The 22,217-nt window shown below is 48.8% G+C and overlaps 2 pseudogenes; both read left to right on the top strand.

The window, feature by feature from the left end:
- Positions 1–22,217, top strand: part of LOC117354495 — a 122,705-nt pseudogene that overhangs the window by 81,080 nt on the left and 19,408 nt on the right.
- LOC117354493 overlaps positions 12,922–22,217 on the top strand; it is an 86,756-nt pseudogene continuing 77,460 nt past the window's right edge.

The following is a 22,217-nucleotide window of genomic DNA, read 5'->3' as shown; positions in this document are numbered from 1 at the left end:
AAAGCCTGCCCATAACATGCCTCCAACACTCCCCCTTGAACTCTGGCCACACAGCAACTAGGAAGCCTAGCAAGACGTCCAGAAAATCACTTCCAAAACTCGGCATTTGGATGTTTTGGTGAGAAAAACATCCAAGTGCCAGTTTTTTTAGACATCTTAGTGATTTGAGAATGAGCTTCATTATATTTCCTATGGGATTCTGCACCCAGCTTGAAATTTGACAGCAGTCAGTAAAGGTCTCTGAGCTCGTTCACTGGATCGAAGCAGTTTGTTAACCGGTTTCAATCTCTGGTAACCAGGGCTGGTATTGTGATGTCTAACAGCCAACCTCATCAGCGATGTCACAATGGCTTGATTCCCCTTTCTAGGGCTCACTTTTATGAGGTACGTTAGATAGATTGTGAGCCTACCAGGACAGATAGGGAAAATGCTTCAGTACCTGACTGTAAACCGTGATTTCGTTAAGTTTAAAATCTTTTAAAAGTAAGAAAACAGGAAAATAAGTTATCATAACAGAAACACATAACGGCATGGAAATAAGAAAGGGAATAAACCAAACCCCACCGCGATAACTCTAAAAGTAAGAAAACAGGAAAATAAGTTATCATAACAGAAACACATAACGGCATGGAAATAAGAAAGGGAATAAACCAAACCCCACCGCGATAACTCCTAGAACAGTTTTTAAAATGGTGCCTTAAAAGAATATTCAATATCCCTGGACAAAAGTTTCTCTGTATTTTCCTCTGACATATTTTACTTATTATAATATTATTGTGTTTCTTATTTGCTGGTCAAGTTTCAAGTTTATTTTAATATTCCATCTATTTTACAATCTAAGCGGTTTACATAAAATATAACAGAAATATACAAGGATCATTTAATAAATAATGCACACTATTTTTAAAATTTACATGTTTTATTTTATTTTCAAGTATTTCTTTACAATCCTTCAATATAGTCTCCCTGCTTTGCAATGACCTAGTCCCAATGTCCAGGAAGCTTAATTATTCCATCCAAGACACTGTTTTTGTTCAGTTGCCAAATGGCTCGGGTACCGGCGGGAAAAAGCTCTTCCACAGATGCAAAACGATGTCCACGCATAGGTTTCAACTTTGGAAAAAGGTCGAAGTCTGGTGGACTCGTGTCGACTGTAAGGAGCATGAGATAACACCTCCCAGCCGTATTTGTGTAGTTTTCCAATGACAACATTCCTTAGGTGCGGGCGAGTGTTGTGAAGAATGAGTGGCCCAGCCAAGAGCAACTGAGGTCGGGTTTTGTGCATTTTTTGCAAAAAATCATGATAATACACTGCTGTGGCACTTCTTCCACATGGAACTTTGTCTGTAATGATGATGCCTTCATGATCATAAGCAAAAATCATCATTTGTTTGACTTTTGATTGAGCTCATTTAAATTTTTTTGGTCATGGGGAGATGGAGCTCTCCACTCGTCATTGAAAAACTACACAAATACGGCTGGGAGGTGTTATCTCATGCTCCTTACAGTCCAGACATGAGTCCACCAGACTTCGACCTTTTTCCAAAGTTGAAACAACCTATGCATTTTGCATCTTTGGAAGAGCTTTCTTCCGCCATTACCCGAGCCATTCGGCAACTGAACAAAAACCGTGTCTTGGATGGAATAATGAAGCTTCCTGGATGTTGGAATTCGATCATTGCAAAGCAGGGAGACCATATTGAAGGTTTGTAAAGAAATACTTGGGAAAAAAATAAAACATGTAAATTTAAAAAAGTGAGTGTGCATTATTTATGAAATGACCCTCGTATATATCAGAAAAAAATAAAGCCAAATATTATTGGAGAAAGTACCAGATACAAACAGAACGTAGGTTAAATTTTGACAATTTTCTTTATTAAAAAAGGGGGGAGGGGAAACAAACAATGAAGGGAAAGGGCAGACAGGCTTAAAAAAGATTCTGGTTGCGTTAAGAAATAGAAGTACTAAAAGACGATCTCGCCATAAGACTTCAAAAGCATCCTTAAAGAGAGGTTTTGAGACAACCAACTTCTCTCTCTCTCTCTCTGTTTCACCCCAATACATCTTAATTATTCTTTGAGAGACTTTTACCCCCTCTTTTACAAAGGTGCGCTATGCTTTTTAGCACGCGGTAAATATTAGCGCGCGCTAAACACACGCTAGATTCTAATGCGTGCATGTTATCCTATGGACGCATTGGCATACGCTAAACTTAAGGACATCCTTCTCTTTTATTTTCAAACATCCAGAATGACCCACCCATTTCACAGCTCCTCTCAAACGTGAAACACTCCCTAAATTTTTATGCAAAATCTTGAGTAGATTAGAACAGTTACAAGTGGATCGATTTTTCGCTCTCAAAAATGACAAAGACTAGGGGACACTCGAAGTTATAGGGAAATATTTTTAAAACCAATTGGAGGAAATTTTTTTTCACTCCGAGAATAGTTAAGCTCTGGAACGTGTTGCCAGAGGTTGTGGTAAGAGCAGATAGAAACATAGAAAGATGACGGCAGATAAGGGCCATAGCCCATCAAGTCTGCCCACACTATTTACCCACCCTCTTAAGTCTACTGACCCCCTAAAGAATAATTGTAATTATACTGTCACTCTACTGACCCGCTCATTCAGTCCTAGTGACCCTATCCCTTGGCATGACCTCGTAGGGATCCCACATAGGTATCCCATTTGTTCTTGAAGTCTGAGATGCTGCGTGCCTCGACCACCTGCACTGGAAGCTCGTTCCAATGCTCAATCACTCTCTCCGTGAAGAAGTATTTCCTGGTGTCTCCACGAAACTTCCCTCCCCTGAGCTTGAGCGGATGTCCTCTTGTGGTCGAGGGTCCCCTGAGAAGAAAGATATCATCTTCCACCTCGACCCGTCCCGTGATGTACTTAAATGTCTCAATCATGTCTCCCCTCTCCCTACGCTCCTCGAGAGTGTAGAGCTGCAATTTGCTCAGTCTTTCTTCGTACGGGAGACCCTTTAGCCCCGAGACCATCCTGGTGGCCATCCGCTGAACCGATTCAACTCTGAGCACATCCTTACGGTAATGTGGCCTCCAGAATTGAACACAGTATTCCAGATGCGGTCTCACCATGGCTCTGTACAGTGGCATCATGACTTCAGGTTTCCTGTTGACGTAGCTAGTTTTAAGAAAGGTATGGACAAGTTCCTGGAGGAAAAGTCCATAGTCTGTTATTGAGAAAGACATGGGGGAAGCCACTGCTTGCCCTGGATCGGTAGCATGGAATGTTGCTACTCTTTGGGTTTTGACCAGGTACTAGTGACCTGGATTGGCCACCGTGAGAACGGGCTATTGGGCTTGATGGACCATTGGTCTGACCCAGTACTCTGTTATGTTCTTATAAAAGGGAGGGTGGGTGCAGATTGGAGGTGTTACTTTAATCTATATGCGTAATTATAGAAGAAGGGCGTCCACACTTAAATTTAGGTGCAGGAATTCATTTACACCATGTTTTTGATGGTGCAAATGGCCATGCCTAAATTTAGTCACAGTTCCCAGGCGTAAGTGCTTTTCTGTAAACTGCACCTAACTTTTAATTTACCCCCCCGTTTTACAAAACCTTTTGTATTTTGTTTTGCCACTGATGTTGGTTTGGGTGTCAGGGAAGGAGCTAGACACTGGATGGGGCTTTTGCGCATGTGCAGACATCGATGTGATGACATCATGCACGCTCGTGATGTCATCACCGTGATGTCTGCGCACTTCCGGATGCTTCGTGCCTCCCAAGAGCAGCTTGAGCTACCTCAGGCGAGGGGGGCGGAAGAGGTGCAGTCATTGAGAGGGTGTATGGCTGCTGGCACCATGCCCTCTTTCGGCTACCAGCTGCAAGAGGGCATGTTCCATCCTCTCCACACACCCTCTCAATACCTGCACCTCCTCCAAGAGGGCAGAGTAGGGCTCCATCTCCCTGACCGCCCCCTCCCTGACCGCCCCCTCAAGTTTAGTGTGCCTTGGCTTGAGAAAGTTTGCAGGACACTGCTCTAGAGGTTCTGGGTGCTCTAATTTTTGTGACTCCAGGCAGTCTCGACAATATTCCAATTCCACCTCACAGAGATTCTCCCAGGGCTACAGGCAGAGGTTTTACAGATCCAGGTGTAGCCAAACCTCAGTATCCCGTGTTGCTCCCTCCACCAAGAAATCGCAATGATGCCAGGTCGAGTGAGGTTCCTTTCCAAATTGAGGGCTGCCCCTCGGTGAGAAGGTTGCTAGATCTTCAGGCAATAGAGCAGGGGTGTCAAAGTGCCTCCTCGAGGGCCGCAATGCAGTTGGGTTTTCAGGATTTCCCCAATGGATATCTAAGATCTATTAGCCTACCATGAAAGTAGGGCATGCAAATAGATCTCATGCATATTCACGGAGGAAATCCTGAAAACCCGACTCGAGGAGGGACTTGGACATCCCTGCCATAGAGTCTGAAACACCTAAAGATTCAGACTCAGGCAAATACTCCATAGACTTCATTGTGCCAAAGAAAGAGCCCAAAGATTGGAGACCCATTCTGGACCTTATGTCAATGCAGCGCTCAAAGTTCTGCATTTTTGCATGGAGATGGTTCCATCTGTCATAGTGAAGGTGACTGGCAGAGTTCCTAACCTCGCTGGATCTGACAGAGACCTACCATATATACTCGAATATAGGACAAGATTTTGGGGTTAAAAAACTGGGGGTCTTGTCCTATATTTGGGTCATCACCCATCCCCTCCCAGACTTGATACAGGCCTCTGCTATTTATTATTTATTTATTCAATTTTCTATACCGTTCTCCCAAGGGAGCTCAGAACGGTAACAGTTTACACGAGTTTATTCAAGTACTCAAACATTTTCCCTCTTTGTCCCGGCGAGCTCACAATCTATCTAATGTACCTGGGGCAATGGGGGGATTAAGTGATTTGCCCAGGGTCACAAGGAGCAGCGTGGTTTTGAACCCACAACCTCCGGGTGCTGAGGCTGTAGCTTTAACCACTGCGCCACACTCTTCCTCTAGGCTGGGACAGGAGTGATCTATCCTAGCTGATACAATTTTTTACCCTCCGCGTACCTTTTCTCACAACCCTGGTGGTCCAGCGGTGTATGGGCAGGAGCAAACTTTCCGCGCTCCTGCCCTGTGCCCCTTCTTCCGATTTCACGGCTAGTAGCCAGTGGCACACAGGCATGCAGGAGCGAGCTTCCGCCCAGCCCTGCGCCGCACCCTGTATTGCTGTCGCCAGTTCTTGCGGGACTCATGAGAACTGGCGGCAGCCATTCAGCGAGTGGCGCAGGGCTGAGCGGGAGCTCGAGAAGCTTGCTCCTGTGCGCCGCCGGCTGCTAGCTGCAAGATTGGAAGGAGGGGTGGAGGCTAGGAGCGCAGAGAGTTCGCTCCCTCCTATATACCACTTGACCACCAGGGATGTGAGAAAAGGTACCCGGGAGTAAAAAATTGTTAGTATCTGCCGGGACAGGAGATAAGAGGGATCCCTCCTGTCCAGGCCTACCACTACACTATCAAAGGGGGAAGAGGATACAGGGCAGGAAGGTGGGACGGTGCAGAGCCTGGCAGGGAGGGGGGACAGAGTGCAGAGCCTGGCAAGTAGGGAGACTGGGTTCAGAGCCTGGCAGGGAGGGGGGCTGGCTGCATAGCCTGGTAGGGCAAGGAGGGAAGGGGACTGGGTTCAGAGCTTTGCAGGGCATGGAGGGAAGGGGGCTGGGTGCAAAACCAGGCATTGAGGGGGGGGCTGAGTGCAGAGCCTGGCAGAGGAGGGTGTCAGGGAGGGGCACTAGGTGCAGATCCTGACAGGGCATGGCACTTGAATATTAAGCCATCATCTTATATTCGAGTCAACCGTTTTCCTCCTTTGGGTGGGGGAAATGGGGGTCTCGACTTATATTCGGATCGACTTATATTTGAGTATATACAGTACTCTTATACAGTCAAACCTCGGTTTGCGAGTGTTTTGCAAGACGAGCTAAACATTCTCGCAAAACCTGTCTCGCAAACCGAGTGTTGACTCGATTTGCGAGCATGCCCCCGAGAACCTTCATCGCACCCCCCCGCACGAACAACTGGAACTTGCCCCCCCCCCCCTGTCTGGCACTGGCATGCAGCCCACAGGATGTGCCGGTGCCGCTTGAAGATCTCCCTGCCTCTGTCGGGCCTTGAGAATCTCGGCGAGAGGGAGAATTAGAAGGCCTTGAACATGCGCAGATGCATGCTCAAGGCCGGCAGAGGCAGGGAGATCTTCAAGCGGCACTGGCACTGGCACAGGCAGGAGTGCCGGTTCGGGGGGGGGGGGGTGGAGCAGTGCTGATGGCCTGGGGGGGGAACATATCAATGCGAGTTTCCATTATTTCCTATGGGGAAACTTGCTTTGATATACGAGTATTTTGGTTTACGAGCATGCTTCTGGAACGAATTATGCTCGTAAACCAAGGTACCACTGTATTCTCATTTTCCCTAACCACAGAAAGTTTTGCAGGTTTCACGTCCTGAAAAATCATCATTCTCAGCTCTGCCTTTCGTCCTGGAGACAGGTCCTCGCACCTTAAAAAAAGTGATGGTTGTAGCAGTTCATCTGCACAAGATGGGACTGCAAGTGCATCCGTAGCTGGATGAGTGGCTGATCAGGGCCCCCTCATCCGAGGGTTGACACACAGTGGAACAGGTGATCTGAGTCCTGGAAGGTCTGGGGTGGAATATGAATTACAGAAAGAGCCATTTGACATCAATTCAATCCCTGGAGTACCTGGGAGTCTTGTTCGACACGGCTGCTGGCCATGTCTGTCTTCCTGAGGCACGCAGTCCTTGGTTCAATGGCAGTCCCAATAGATGTGGTTCCCTGGGTGAGGGTCCACCTGCGTCCTCTCCAGCATGCAGTGTTCTCGAGCTGGTCTCCACGGATGGATGCTTTACAGAAGTTTCTACCTTGGACCTTGGAAGCTTGAGCCAGCATAGATAGGTGGCTCCACTCTCAGTCCCTATCTAAGGGTATGCCTTTTTGGATAGTTTCCTGATTGGTTGTAATGACAGATGCCAGTCTCCGTAGCTGGGAGGCTCATTGCAACCGTCGACTGATTCAAGGGCGTTGGTCGTTCTGTCAGAGGAATTGATCGATCAACAGGTTGGAGCTGCTTGCCATTCAGCTAGCCCTGATGAAATTGCAAAAAATCTCTGGAAGGTCAAGCGGTCAGAGTCTTCTCCAACAATGCTACAGTGGTGGCACGTCAGTCACCAGGGTGGAACCAAGAGTGCACCTCTGTGTTATGTTTGGAGGCCACATGATCTTCAACTGGGTGGAATGTCACCTGCAAGCACATGTTATGGGAGTGGACAATGTTCAAGCCAACTTCTTCAGTAGACAGATCCTGGATCCGGGTCAGTGGACTCTGTCAAAGACAGCTTTTTAAGTCTTTGTTCAACGCTGTGGTCAACCATGATTTTACCTCATGGTGACGGTGGAGAACAAGAAGATGGATAGGTTCTTAAGTCGGCAATACCAGCCCAGAAGCAAAGGTCTACTCTAGATGCTCTAGTCTAGACGTGGCCTCAGGGCCTACTCTTGTATGTCTTTCCTTCCTGGCCCATGATAGGCCAAGCTCTTCAATGGATTTCAAGTCATCAAGGAAATGTTATTTTGGTGGCCATGTAGACCATGGTATGCAGATCTGATGCGTCTTCACATAGGTCACAGCTTCCGGATGTTGGTGCATCCAGACCTCCTTTCTCAGGGTCTAGTCTGCATGGAGGATCCAGATCACTGTGCTCCTAAGGCATGGCTCGAGCGTGAAGCATTAAGAGCATAAAGGGTATTCAGAGGTGGTCTTTGCCACCCTTCTCAAGTCTAAGAAGTCGACTAGTCTCTGCCTATGCTAAAGCGTGGAAGGCTTTCCAGCACTGATGTTCTCAGGTGCTTGTGGAACCATTTTCGGCTCCAATCTCTGTCATGTTAGCTTTCCTTCAAGCTGACCTTGACAAAGGCCTTAACAGTACTGTGGTTTTCCTTCAGATTCAAGTTGCGGTGCTCTCTTGTATCAGGACCCGAGACTGCAGGTCTACTCATCCAGACATTGCCAGATTTCTGAAGGGTGCTCTCCGCATCAGGCCACCAGTCAAGCCTCCGTTCCCTTCTTGGGATCTTAACGTGGTAATGTGGGGTCTTACCAAAGCTCAGTTCGAGCCACTGAAACAAGCGTCTCTACTGGATTTCACAATAAAGGCTGTTTTTCTGGTAGTTGTGACATTGGTGAGACAAGAATCAGAGCTCCAGGCCCTCTTGTATAGAGAGCCTTTCTTGAAAATCTTGGACACTGGAGTTTTTCTACACACAGTTCGTTCCTTTCTGCCGAAGGTCGTTTTAGCATTCCATGTCAACTAGGAGGTCCGCTTACCTGCTTTCCAGTCCACCGGTTCTAAGAAACAGGACTGGATTTTGAAGACGTATCTAGAGGTCACCAACGAGTTTCGTTTCTCTGACCTTCTGCTTGTGCTGACTCATTTGGCCAAGCGAGGCATGCCAGCCTCCGAGTCCATGATTTCCAGATGGATCCATATGGCCATTTTGTCAGCTTACCTTACCTGTGGGAAACAGTCTCCTGTTTCTGTTAAGGTACATTTGACCAGAAGTGTAGATAGAGCAGTCTCCCCTAAGGAGATTTGTAGGACGGTGACTTGGGCCACTCTGCAGATATTTGCCAAATATAGAGTGGATGTTGCAACAAGGGAGGACACTGCCTTTAAGTCCTCAGTTTTACGGGCTGGCGCAGTCAGCCCGCCCTAGATTTCTGCTACTGCTTTTGTACGTCTTGCACTGGAAAAAGAGATTTTGTTCTTACCTCTCTTTACCAGTAGATAGGTGTGTTATTCTGGACTCCCGCCCTGTCCTTCCTGTGCCTGCCTTCTGTCTCAGTCTCATTGCTCTTCTCCAGATATGTATGTTGCCAGTCAGCCCTTTGGGTCCCAAAAAATACTGTATAATGTATTTCTAGCATTTTCAGGGGTATTATCTGAGCTCCTTTGATGCTTCTGTTGGTATTTGGTTGTTATTTCATTGTTCAAGTGTTATTTGTTAGAGCAGAACTGTTTTGGGATGTTTTCCATTTCCTTACTTTACCTTGCATGCTTGGGTACTAACTGTAGGTGGCAGTAGAGCTCCCAGTGAAGTAAGAGGATCACAGAAAAAATCCGGAGTGGATGCCTTCTGCAAATGGCTCGCGGCCATGAGGAGATAACTCACTTGTCCAGAATGACAGATCTATTTACTGAAAAAGATATTATCAAGGTAAGAACATGGTCTCTTTTAAACCATACCTTCTGTTTCTGTCCAATAACCAGTTCCTAATCCACAACAAAACATTGCATCCTATCCCATTTTCTCAGAACCTCTCATGTAGGCCTGTGGCCTCTGAAGAGAGCGAGTGTAGCTGGATATCAATGCAGGACAAGAAGCCAGAGGAAGGTACACTTTCCTGGGAGCCCCAGATGAACTGCTTCCATCCCTGTGAGTCTGAAGGAGATCCCCATCAATCCTGTTCCTATAGAGCTCTCGATTCCATACCACTTGCACCAAAGGCTCCATCACCAACGTGAATAGGAATGGGAAGAGTGAGCAGCCTTGCCACATACCCCTCCTCAAGGGAAAGCTGGATGAGTATGCCCCATTAATTTTTATACATGCTTCAAAGGAGCTATAAAGTTCAACCAGGCAGTGACAGAATCCAGGTCCTATTCCCATTTTCTGGAGCACTTTAAGAATAAAAGGCCCTGTCAAAGACTTTCTCTGTTTTAACTCTAAGCTCTTTCCTGCTAACCCATACTAAATTTAACACTCGTTTGTCTGCTGGGAACAAATTCCATTTGTTCAAAATGTACTAATGGGACAGAATTTGTGCCATAAAGTTAAGGTCCATATTTATTAGTGATATTAGTCAGTATGAACTAGTGCTGCCCGATTCAGGAAAAATTTTTTGATTCGATTCGATTCAGCCTATTGAATCGATTTTTCAATTTGATTCGATTTTCCTATCCAAGTGGGTGTTTTTTTTCAAACATCCAGGTGGGTTTATTTTATAGCCTCTTCACCCCCCTTTGCCTTCTCCTAACCACACAGGCGCTGTGGTGTAAACAAAATAAACAAACAAAAAAGACTTTTCCTCTCTCTGTTAAATCCTAGTTTACATTTGCAGTCTAACTCCAGCTCTGGCAGGATACACATTTCAAATCTGACATATTGTAATCACAAAACAGAAAATAAAATTAGTTTTTCTACCTTTTGTTGTCTGGTCATTATTCAAATCTTGTTGGTCCCAGGCTCTGGTTGTGTTCTGATAACTTGCTTGCCAGGGTCTCCTTCTTTCTTCTTTCTCCGGGCTAACTATCCATCTGCCATCTCTGTCCTCCCCTTCTGTTTCCTTCCCTCCCCCAGAGGTCTGGCATCTTTCCTTTTTTTCGTCTCCATCCACAGATCCACCTTTTCTCAACTACCCTTTCATCCAGCATATCTCCCTCCTTCCCCACCACCCCATGGTCCACCATCTCTCCTTTCTTTTCCCAACTACTCTCCTATCCAGTATCTCTATCCCCTCTCCACACCATCCCTTGTGTCCAATTTCTCTACCTTTATGTTCCATCCCTCCCTAAATCCTATTGTCCACCATCTCTCTCCCTCTCCTCTGTTTTTAGACCTATTATTTCTTCCCCCCCAAAAGTCCGGCTTATGCACGTCTCTTTGAACCCCCTCTTTCTTCCCTCCGTATACTTCTACACCAGGCCCCCCTCCCCTGAAGTTCTGTCCCCCCCAAAGGCCTGCACCCCCCTGAAGGCCTGCCTGTTCCCCTGAAAGCCTGTGCCACCATCCCTGAAGACCTGTCCCCCCTTGAAGGCCTGCATCCCTCCTGAAGGCCTGAGTGTCCCCCTGAAGGCCTGTACCACCACCCCTAAAAGCTTGTCCCCCCTGAAGGCCTGCACCCCACCCCTGAAGTCCTGCCTGTCCTGCCTGAAGGCCTGCCTGTCCCTCCCCCCTGAAGAACTGTGCAACCCCCTACCCCAGGAAGGCCTGCGTGTTCCCCCTGACCTCCTGCACATCCATTTACTTAATTTCAGCAGCCTGCAGAGAGGATCACCGGTGCTAGCGATCTTTGAAACTGCATAGGTCTTCAGAGCTGTCTTCCCTCTGCCATGGTCCCGCCCCTCTGACATCAGAGGCAGGATCGCAGCAGAGGAAACTGATCCGAAGGCCTATGGCAGCTTGCAAAGATCGATAGCACTGGCGATCTTCTCTGCAGGCTGCTATTAGGTAAATGGATGCGCAGGAGGCCAGGGGGAAAGTTGGACACCAGCAGGAGGCCAGGGAGGAAGCCGGACACCAGCACTTTCTGACTGACCCTCCCCCCTCACCCTCTAAAGCAGGAGCGTCAGCAGCCAACCAGCAAGAGGCAGCGCTTCTGCTTCTGCTTTAGGGGGCAAGGGGGGGAGGATCAGTCACTGAATCAGGAGGCCAATTTTTTTTGTTTTTGAATTGATTCACCCAAATGATCAACCACTCTCTCTGTGAATGCTGGCCCTTCCCACATCCAAAAGGTCTTGTTCTGGGCGTTTGGGACTTGGACAAATTATTGGTCGAGAATGTGGTATAAAGACATAGTGGTGGTCTGGAAGATCAAACGCCTGGACGTACATTGAGATGATTTTCAGGGAAACAAAATTTTTTAGACATACTTTTCTAGAATGTACATTTTCCTGCTGCCGACTTTGGGTGACTAACACCCTACATTCAAATCAGACTGACGTGTCTTTTGATTATGCTCTTCCACCTGTATACTTGTGAGGTTTAGGTTGAATTTTCCTTCCAACTGAGCTACCCACATCCTGAGTTCTAGAAATTGCTATTGCCTCAAAATAAATACCTGTATATAATGTGTAAAGTGCTTTTATTGTAATCACAGAAGTTCCATCTACAGTACTCTCCCGATATTTGTGGGGGTTCCGTTTCAGGAACCCCCGCAAATCTTGAAAAACCGCGAATACGGTTTTTCGTGGGGGAGACTGGAGAGATAAGCGGGAGAGAGCAGCTGGAGCACCGGTGAGTGAAGTAAACACTCGCTATATGCTCCGACCGCCTCTTCCTGTACTAAAGTTGGGCCTTACCAATCAGGAGCTGCGTGTCGCAGGGGAGCACTGTACTTTCCTTTTGGATTGAAGGAGTAGTGTCATGGTTACAGCAGTAATCTCAGCTCATCGGGCTTATCTCATCTGTACCCTTCTCTTCCACAACTCCAGACTCCGTCCCTTCTTTCTTGCGGCACCGTATGCCTGGAACAAATCAATACGTCATGCTCCATCCCTGGCTGTGTTCAAATCCACGTTAAAGGCCCACTTTTTTGAAACTGCTTTCAACTTTTAAGTCCCACTCACTGCTGTCAGATACCTATACCCACCATAATCTCCCCAACCCTGAAATGTCCTGTCTAAATTAGATTGTAAGCTCTTCTGAGCAGGGACTGTGTACACCTTACAGCGCTTTAGTAGTAGCTTGTGACTCTGAACAAGTCACTTAACCCTCCAGTGCCCACACTTTGAAATGCCAAGAAGGCAGTATATATAAGTCAACATTCTCTTTTTCTGTATTATGTGTCCGCTTAAGGTCTCGACTGTGCAGGATCCCAAGTTGGCAGCTGCCGCAGTGTTTGTTGGGGGGAATCTCCTCCCTCAGTTTCCTCTTTGCAGGATTAGAAAGGACTTGGGGAGAAGCCGAGAAGGCTGGTGACGTCACAAGGGAGAGGGCGGAGCTTCATGCTGAAGACTTTGCCCCTTCTAGTGCTGATTGGTCAGAATGGCCCCTGGGGCGGGAAGAGGAGTGGAAGGGTCCGCCCCCTAGCACACATAAAGGAGAAAGGAATATCTCGCTCAGTTCTGACCAAACTCTGCCCCCTTTGTGATGTCATCGGTATGTGGACAGAAGTAAGCTGAGTCGGCCATCTGCTCCTCTCTCTTCCAGCCCTGAAGTAGAGAAAGAGCCCCAAATGTCCGAAGGCCAGAGGGAAATGGCTGCAGGAGTTTCTGCTCAGGTAGAAGATCCCCCACCCCCCACTTTTCCTTCTCTCTCTTTCCCTGGCAGTGGGGCTCAGCCTCCTCTTAGCTGCAGGGGGAGGGGGAAATGACACAACCACACTCAAAGGGGGTCCATACAGGGACTTAGTTTGTTCCTGGGCCAATGGGGGATTAAGTGACTTGCCCAGGGTCACCAGGTCTACAATAATGCCTGATGGTGATACAGAAGATGCTGAATGTGTTTCTGGTTTGTGTTTCAGATGCAGGTGGCGTTTGAGGACATCGCTATCTCTTTCTCCCAGGAGGAGTGGGAATATTTAGATGAAGGGCAGAAGGAGCTTTACAGGGAGGTGATGAAGGAGAATTATGAGACTCTGATCTCCCTAGGTAAGGACTGCTTTATCTGCATCTAAAATATTCAACTAATATGAGACATCTTTCTGTACTTCCTTTGCTCCAGAAACTTTCAAGTACAATCAGGATCTCTTTGTGCTAATCTCTATCTTATACTGACACCATGAGGGCCCATAAGACTATCTTATCCCAGGACAAGCAGGCATGATATTCTCACATGTGGGTGACGTCATCTACGGAGCCCCGACGCGGACAGCTTTTCAAGCAAACTTAATTGAAGATTCAAGTTTGCTGTGCTGCACCACGCATCCCCTCCTCGTGGTCTCTAGTTCGTTTTCTTCCGCGGAGCCAAGAAGTCCTGTACTTTTTTGTTTCTGCCCAAAGTGCCTTCTAGCACCGTGGCTTTCTTGTTTTTCGAGCGGAGAGTCACTGTGCGCGAGTGTTTTATTATTTTCTTTTCTTTTTCTCTAGTCTTCACAAGTTTTGACCGCCCGGGGGCTCCCGGGTTGTCGCGGCCGCGCTGCCTCAATTGGCCGCGGCCTGTTCGTTGCTATATGTCCCAGCTTTTGACCGGGTTTAAAAAGTGCACCCGGTGCGAGCGTCTACTTTCGTTAACAGACCCACATCGTTGGTGCATTCGATGCTTGGGGGCCGATCATCCCACCGATTCCTGCCCCCGGTGTGCTACTTTTCAACTCCGGGCCCTCCGTCGACGAAAAGCCCGCATGGCGGATCTTTTTGCCGCCGACCAGACCTCGGCCTCGAGGTCGGCCTCAGCTTCGGCCCCGGCCTTGACCTCGGCCTCGGGAACCTCGGTCCCGCCTCGAGACTCGACCCCGAAGACCTTGGGCTCGCAGAAGTCCTTGGCTCCGGGTAAGGCCCCTCTTCCTCCTGCAGGTTGTGCGCCGGTCAAGAAGCCAGCCTCGGGGACACCGGCCGGGCATGGTGGGAGCTCCCTGCCTGTGGCCCCGATGAAGTCCTCCAAGTCCTCGGGACGTGCCTCCACCACAAGGGAATACTCTAAATCGAGGTCGCCCTCGGTGGAGTGCACTGCGGCCTCGGACATGCCGTCGATGCTGTCCGTGCTGGTCTTCCAGGACATGCTCCGGGTGATGATCTCATTGGAGCTGTCCGCTGCGCTGGCCCATCTGCAACCGACCTCGACCTCGCGTGCGCCAGACCAGCCTGAGCCTCGCGTCGAGGCGTCTGGGGGCAAGGTGCGCTGGTCTCGGCGCCTTTCATCGTCCTCGGACTCTTCACCCCGGGCCTCGAGGCGTTCTTCCCCGACGGGGCTCCGCGGGGCGAAACGCCACTCGAGGCACGCCGAGACCTCTGACAGGTCTAAGAAGGCCCGCAGTGCTCCTCCGAAGCGGGGTCGTTCCCCAACTTCGCGTGCTGGAGGACCGCTGAGGGTTTCAGAGTTATCTCTGACTAACCCTCGGCTATTGCTTACTCCCCCTCGGTCCGGGGCTCCGGTCCGAGGTTCGAGGCTTTCGCCGAGGGAGTTCGGGGACCGGTCTGCAACCCGTCATCGGTTGGTGCCGCGTACCCCGGGGTCGTCTCCGAGGGGCTCCTCGAGGCGACGGAGGTGTGCGTCTGGAGGGTCTGAGCGAGTTACGGACCAGGAGCCTCGTTACTCTAGGGAGGCTTCCCCTTCCTTCTCTGCACCGAGGCGGTCTTGCTCGGGGTCGCCGCTCGAGGCTTGGGGTTCGTCTCGACCGTCATTCACCAGGTTCGTCCAGTCGTTGCTGGTGGAATCGTCCTTAAAGAAATCTCATCCCTCCCGGGTCTCAGCGGCGGTTCCTCCGGGGCGTGAGGGGCGGACCCTTGATAAGTTCAGCCGCAGGCTTTATTAAAATTCTATAATGGCCTCTAGGGTCCTCAACTTTGCATTTACCTTCACATCTTATCTCAAACACCTGATTGGCCTGTTGGCGGCTTATCAGGTGGACTTACCGGCCTCCCGCCGTGGGGCGTTTGGCCTGCTCCTGGAAGATTTTTCCAACCTGCGGCTCCATCTCTTCCATGCAGCATATGATGGCTTTGAGCTGTCCTCCAGGGTCTCCGCCTTTGCCATGGCCATGCGTCGGCTCGCTTGGCTGCGCCTGGTCGACATGGACCCGAATTTGCAAGATCGATTGGCGAACCTCCCCTGTGTCGGTAAGGAGTTGTTCGATGACACTATTGAGGCGGCTACAAAACGCCTTTCGGAACATGAGAGATCGTTTGCTGCACTGGTCAAGCCGAAGCCGTCCACTTCGAGACCATTCCGGGCTCCTCCGCGCCGCTATCCTCAAAAATCTACGCCGGCCTTTTCCCGGCCTCCGCCTCGGCGTCAGCAGGCACACCCTAGGGCCCTGCCTAAGTCCCAACCGCCTGCTGCTGCCGTCTCAGAGCCTTCTACCCCCGTTGGGCAGCCATCACGTCGGATGCATGGGTCCTGGGCGTGATATCATCAGGTTACTCGCTCAACTTTCGGGAGCTTCCTCCCGAAAGCCCTCCGAGCGCGTGTCCTCCCAATCGGGCGCAGTTGTCCCTCCTTCTCTCGGAGGATCGAGCCCTTCTTCGCCTGCGGGCGGTGGAAGTGGTCCCCCCTGTTCAACGGGGTCGGGGGTTTTACTCCCGTTACTTCTTGGTACCGAAAAAGACGGGGGACCTGCGCCCGATTCTGGACTTGAGACGCCTCAACAAATTCCTGGTGCGGGAAAAGTTTTGGATGCTTTCCCTTCCGATTCTTTATCCCTTGCTGGACGAGGGGGATTGGCTCTGCTCCCTCGATCTGAAGGAGGCCTACACGCATGTTCCGGTGCATCCCGCTTATCGCCGGTTTCTGCGCTTCCAGGTGGAAGAGTACCATCTACAGTATCAGGTCCTCCCCTTTGATCTGGCCTCGTCCCCTCGAGTCTTCACGAAGTGTCTAGTGGTGGTCGCAGCGGCCTTGCGGTCCCGGGGTCTTCAGGTATTTCCCTACCTGGAAGACTGGTTGATCAAAGCGCCGTCCAGGGAGAGGGTTATCTCAGCGACCCGACAGATCTTCCTTCAGGAGTTGGGATTCGAGATAAACTTTCCAAAATCCCAGCTGTGCCCCTCTCAATCCTTACAGTTTATCGGGGCCGTGCTGGACACGGTTCGCCTCCGTTCCTTTCTTCCTCCTCCTCGACTAGAGGTGCTGGTCAGTCTGAGTCAGCAGGTTTCGCTGCGGGACTCGGTTCCGGCGAAACGCATGATGATTCTGCTGGGTCATATAGCAGCTACAGTCCATGTCACACCGTTCGCTCGATTGCATCTGCGGATACCTCAGTGGACGTTGGCCTCTCAGTGGTGTCAGGATCGGGACCCGTCCCGTGCCGGTGACTCCTTCTTTGAGACGATCGCTCCGCTGGTGGGACAACTCTTTCAATCTTGCCAGGGGTTTGCTTTTTCTCGCCCCTCCGCACCGCAAGGTCCTGACCACGGACTCTTCGGAGTACGCTTGGGGGGCTCATCTGGACGGGCTGCCCACTCAGGGGATGTGGTCGGCGGAGGATTGTCGCTGTCACATCAACGTGTTGGAACTTCGTGCCATTTATCTCGCCACAGTGGCCTTCCGGCACCTGCTTCACGACCGGGTGGTTCTCGTCCGTACGGTCAATCAGGTGGCAATGTATTATGTGAACAAACAAGGGGGGACGGGATCCTGGTCCCTGTGTCAGGAAGCTCTTCGTCTCTGGGAGTGGGCGATCTCCCAAAACATCTTCCTTCGAGCGGTTTACATTCAGGGGGAGCGGAACTGTCTCGCGGACAAGCTTAGCCACCTCCTCCAACCCCACGAGTGGTCTCTTCATTCTCGGGTCTTGCGACAGGTGTTCGAGCGCTGGGGGACTCCTCAGATAGATTTGTTCGCCTCCCCCGTCAACCACAAATTGCTTCGTTTTTACTCCCGGATGTACTCCCCGGATCGTCTCGAGGCCGACGCCTTCCTCCTCGATAGGGAAGAGGGGTTCCTCTACGCGTTTCTGCCGTTTCCTCTGATACTGCGGACGCTGGTTCACCTCAAGTCGGTGCGGGCCACCCTGATTCTGATTGCTCCTCGATGGCCTCGCCAGCCCTGGTTCTCCCTGCTTCTTCAACTCAGTGTCAGGGAGCCTCTGCTTCTACCTGTTTTTCCCTCTCTGCTGTCTCAGAGTCGGGGTTCACTTTTGCATCCCAATCTTCAGTCTCTACATCTGACTGCTTGGTTCCTTTCCACCTGACTTCTCCTCCTTTATCTCAGTCAGTTCAGGAGGTGTTAGAGGCTTCTTGTAAGGTCTTGACTAGACTCTGCTACTCTCAGAAGTGGACCAGATTCTCGTCTTGGTGTTCCTCTCATCATCTGGATCCTGTGTCGGTTCCTGTGTCTTCAGTTCTGGAGTATTTGCTTTCCTTGTCTCATTCCGGTCTGAAGACGACTTCTATTCGGGTGCATCTTAGTGCGATTGCTGCTTTCCATCGGCACCTTGAAGGAAAGTCCCTCTCCCTTCATCCTTTGGTCTCTCGTTTCATGAGGGGTCTCTTGAACGTCCATCTTCCTCTTAAGCCTCCTCCTGTGGTTTGGGATCTTAATGTGGTTCTAGCTCAACTGATGAAACCTCCTTTTGAGCCTATGGATAAGTCTCATCTCAAGTTCCTCACTTGGAAGGTGATTTTTCTGCTTGCCCTCACTTCGGCTCGACGAGTTAGTGAGCTGCAGGCCTTGGTAGCGGATTCGCCTTTTACTGTATTTCATCATGACAAGGTGGTTCTCCGCACTCATCCTAAGTTTTTGCCTAAAGTGGTGTCTGATTTTCACCTCAATCAGTCCATTGTTTTTCTGGTGTTTTTTTCCCAAGCCCCACTCTCATCCTGGAGAGGTGGCGCTTCACACTCTTGACTGTAAGAGAGCGTTGGCTTTTTATCTTCAACGCACTCGGTCTCATCGGACGGTTCCTCAATTGTTTTTGTCCTTTGACCCTAATCGGTTGGGACGCCCAGTTTCCAAGCGCACCTTGTCCAACTGGTTGGCTGCTTGTATTTCTTTTTGGTACGCTCAGACTGGTCTCGCGCTGCATGGTCGAGTAACGGGACATAGGGTCCGAGCGATGGCAGCTTCTGTAGCTTTCCTCAGGTCCACGCCTATTGAGGATATTTGCAAGGCTGCCACGTGGTCTTCGGTTCATACTTTCACCTCCCACTACTGTCTGGATACTCTGTCCAGGAGCGATGGCCGTTTTGGCCAATTGGTTTTGCGTAATCTGTTTTCGTAAATTGCCAACTTCCCTCCGTTCCTTTTTCATTAGCTTGGAGGTCACCCACATGTGAGAATATCATGCCTGCTTGTCCTGGGATAAAGCACAGTTACTTACCGTAACAGGTGTTATCCAGGGACAGCAGGCATATATTCTCACAACCCGCTCTCCTTCCCGAGGTTGGCTTCTTTGCTGGCTATATGAACTGGAGACCACGAGGAGGGGATGCGCCTTCTAGTGGAGCAGGAAGGCACACATGCGTGGTGCAGCACAGCAAACTTGAATCTTCAATCAAGTTTGCTTGAAAAGCTGTCCGTGTCGGGGCTCCATAGATGACGTCACCCACATGTGAGAATATATGCCTGCTGTCCCTGGATAACACCTGTTACGGTAAGTAACTGTGCTTTGTGTGTCCTACAAGTTTTTTTTCCCTTTGAAATAAGAGACAGATTATTCTCTGTTTCTTGAAGAGCTAAAATGCAGGGTCAGGGTAGCCCAAATGGTCAGAACCTGGGTGCAGAAGATTATCTTGTACCTGGAAGCGGTTTTTGAGACCAGAGAAAAGTAAGGTGCTGTGGTCATCGATCTCTGCTCAGCTTATAGCATTGTCTGACACTGTAAACTGTTCCAAAAGTTGCAGAATTGTCTCCAGAATCACCATGTGATAAGAGTACACTTCGCCCTCCATATTCGCTGTGAAAAGGGATTAACAGAACCGCAATTACAAAAAACCCTGAATAACTTTTTCATATGTTATTCACTGTTTTCTATTAAAAACCATCGTGAACATATTGAAACCGCGAATAACATGGTGGGAGACCTGGCCTGTTCCAGAAGGAGAGGCAAAACACGGTGAAGAAAGTGCTGGGATTCAGAAATTTTCTCCGTAAACGCTTGGAATCAGCGATTTCTCTATGCAAGCTGAGGTAATTTGGGGGGAGGTGGCAGCAAGCTAAAAACCGTGAATAATCGAAACCACAAATTCTGAAACCGCGAATATGGAGGGAGAAGTGTAATAGAAGAAATGCTCACCAAATTATATCGCAAACTGTGTACTGCGGCACATTAGGGTCCCTCTTGAGATTTCAGGTGTGCCGCGGCACACTGGTAAGGAGGAGAGGCACCGGCTCTGGCCGACTGCTTACAGGGCATGCCTCTCGTGGCTAGAGGCATGACCTGTAGGCAATCAGCTGGCACCTGCACATCTCCTCTCCGGTCCTCTTCCCTGCTGGCACCCACCACTGGCAGGCATCTCAGGGCCTTCCCGCATGCGCGGACATCGACGTGATGACATCATGCATGTTCGTGACATTATCGCGGCGAAGTTCGCACACTTCCGGATGCCTCGAGCCAGGTCTACTACATTTAGTGTGCCGTGGCATGAGAAAGTTTGCAGGACACTATTAGAGGGAAGAACATCCGGTCGGGCCCTTAAAAAGTTGTCTCCCCCGCCCTCCCCAGGATCAGTGTTTGGTTTCTCCTCTTTTCAACCTTTATCTTGCTCCTCTTCTACACATTCTGTTTTCTGATAATTTGGCTCCTGCATAACAGCAGCTCTTTGGAGAATTTACAATATTCTGTAGAGAGAAACGTTGAGACGATTATCTGGTCACCTGTGATAGGACTAAAATATAATATGGGCCTAGAGAGCAGCAGAATTAACAGCAGCCAAAATGATGGATTCATCCAGTTTTGAATATCAGACACCTAAGAACATAAGACTAGCCTTACTGGGTCAGACCAATGGTCCTTCAAGCCCAGTAGCCTGTTCTCGGTGGCCAATCCAGGTCACTAGAACCTGACCAAAACCCAAAGAGTAGCAATATTCCAGAATCCCAAAGAGTAACAAAAGATTCCAGAACCCCAAAGAGTAGCAACATTCCATGTTACCGATCCAGGGCAAGGAGTGGCTTCCCCCATGTCTTTCTCAATAACAGACTATGGACTTTTCCTCCAGGAACTTGTCCAAACCTTTCTTAAAAACCATCCAGTCTGCATATTCACAGCATCCAGTGTTTCCTCCTCTCCCACAGAATTCCCATGTGTCTATCTGATTTATTCTGTTTGTTTTCTTTTGTACCACCGAGAACTTTGGATAGTGCGGTATAGAAATGAATAAATAATCGGACCCTTCCCCTGGAATTGGCTGGTGTTGAACCAGGTCTTCCTTCTGTGAGGAGTAGTGGATTTGGCCTAAAATCCAAATATGACTCTTAATTAGCACTCCAAGCTCTCTGAGGAAAAGGACCACCTTGAGCACAGCCGAGGTTCAGGAGATTTAACAAAGGCATCTTCTGCTTTCACTGTAGACAAACAGATAACTTAGCTACAAAGCATATTTCATAGAAAGAGAATAAATTTCCACCACTGTCGCTCAGACTGGCATTGGCATGAAGCAAAATAGATTCCTATCTAACCCCAGAATCAAGAATAAATATAAGTGAATCACAGTTTTCTCCATTCTTTTATAGATAGCTCTTATGGAGGTGAGTAGGCAGGAGCTGCTCATGTCTCAGTTAAGCTCTCTACCTGCTTATACATTTTTAACATTTGTAAAGCAAGTTTTTCACTGGCATCTAAAAATCACATACAAAGGGGCCATTTGAAGCTCTAATGGCATGTCACGCTGTTTCTGCTGTACACTGACTTGGGTGAATCTCTTCATAAAGGCAGTTAATTTGTCCCAATAAATAAATAAATACAATCCATCATAGGGAAGTATAACTGAGTTTTCATGTTTATTCCTGGAAACAGGCTTTGTGAGGATAACTCCTGATCTGTTATCGTGGATTAAACAAGGCGGTGAGCCAAATATCCAGGACCCCCAGGAGTCAGGAGAGAGAGAAGTTAGACATTCATACACGGGTGAGTAACAAATACTCTACAGAATGATTTGGGCTATTTTAATAATAACTACTCTACAGTATAAGGAGGTCTTAGGGTACAGCAGAGTAAAATAAATCGAATCATGTAAGCCCGTATTACAAAAAACTACATTGGAGATAGCTCTTATGGAGGTGAGTAGGCAGGAGCTGCTCATGTCTCAGTTAAGCTCTCTACCTGCTTATACATTTTTAACATTTGTAAAGCAAGTTTTTCACTGGCATCTAAAAATCACAAACAAAGGGGCCATTTGAAGCTCTAATGGCATGTCACGCTGTTTCTGCTGTACACTGACTTGGGTGAATCTCTTCCTAAAGGCAGTTAATTCGTCCCAATAAATAAATAAATAAATACAATCCATCATAGATTATTTTTCTTTGAATAAAAGGGAAATATAACTGAGTTTTCATGTTTATTCCTGGAAACAGGCTTTGTGAGGATAAGTCCTGATCTGTTATCGTGGATTAAACAAGGCGGTGAGCCAAATATCCAGGACCCCCAGGAGTCAGGAGAGAGAGAAGTTAGACATTCATACACGGGTGAGTAACAAATACTCTACAGAATGATTTGAGCTATTTTAATAATAACTACTCTACAGTATAAGGAGGTCTTAGAGTACAGCAGAGTAAAATAAATCGAATCATGTAAGCCCGTATTACAAAAAACTACACTGGCTGCTGATGGAAGCAA

This window comes from Geotrypetes seraphini, chromosome 2 (assembly GCF_902459505.1).
Source record: "Geotrypetes seraphini chromosome 2, aGeoSer1.1, whole genome shotgun sequence".
NCBI lineage: Eukaryota > Metazoa > Chordata > Amphibia > Gymnophiona > Dermophiidae > Geotrypetes > Geotrypetes seraphini.
The sequence above is the reverse complement of the archived record's forward strand: the minus strand, read 5'-3'. Positions and strand labels throughout refer to the sequence as shown.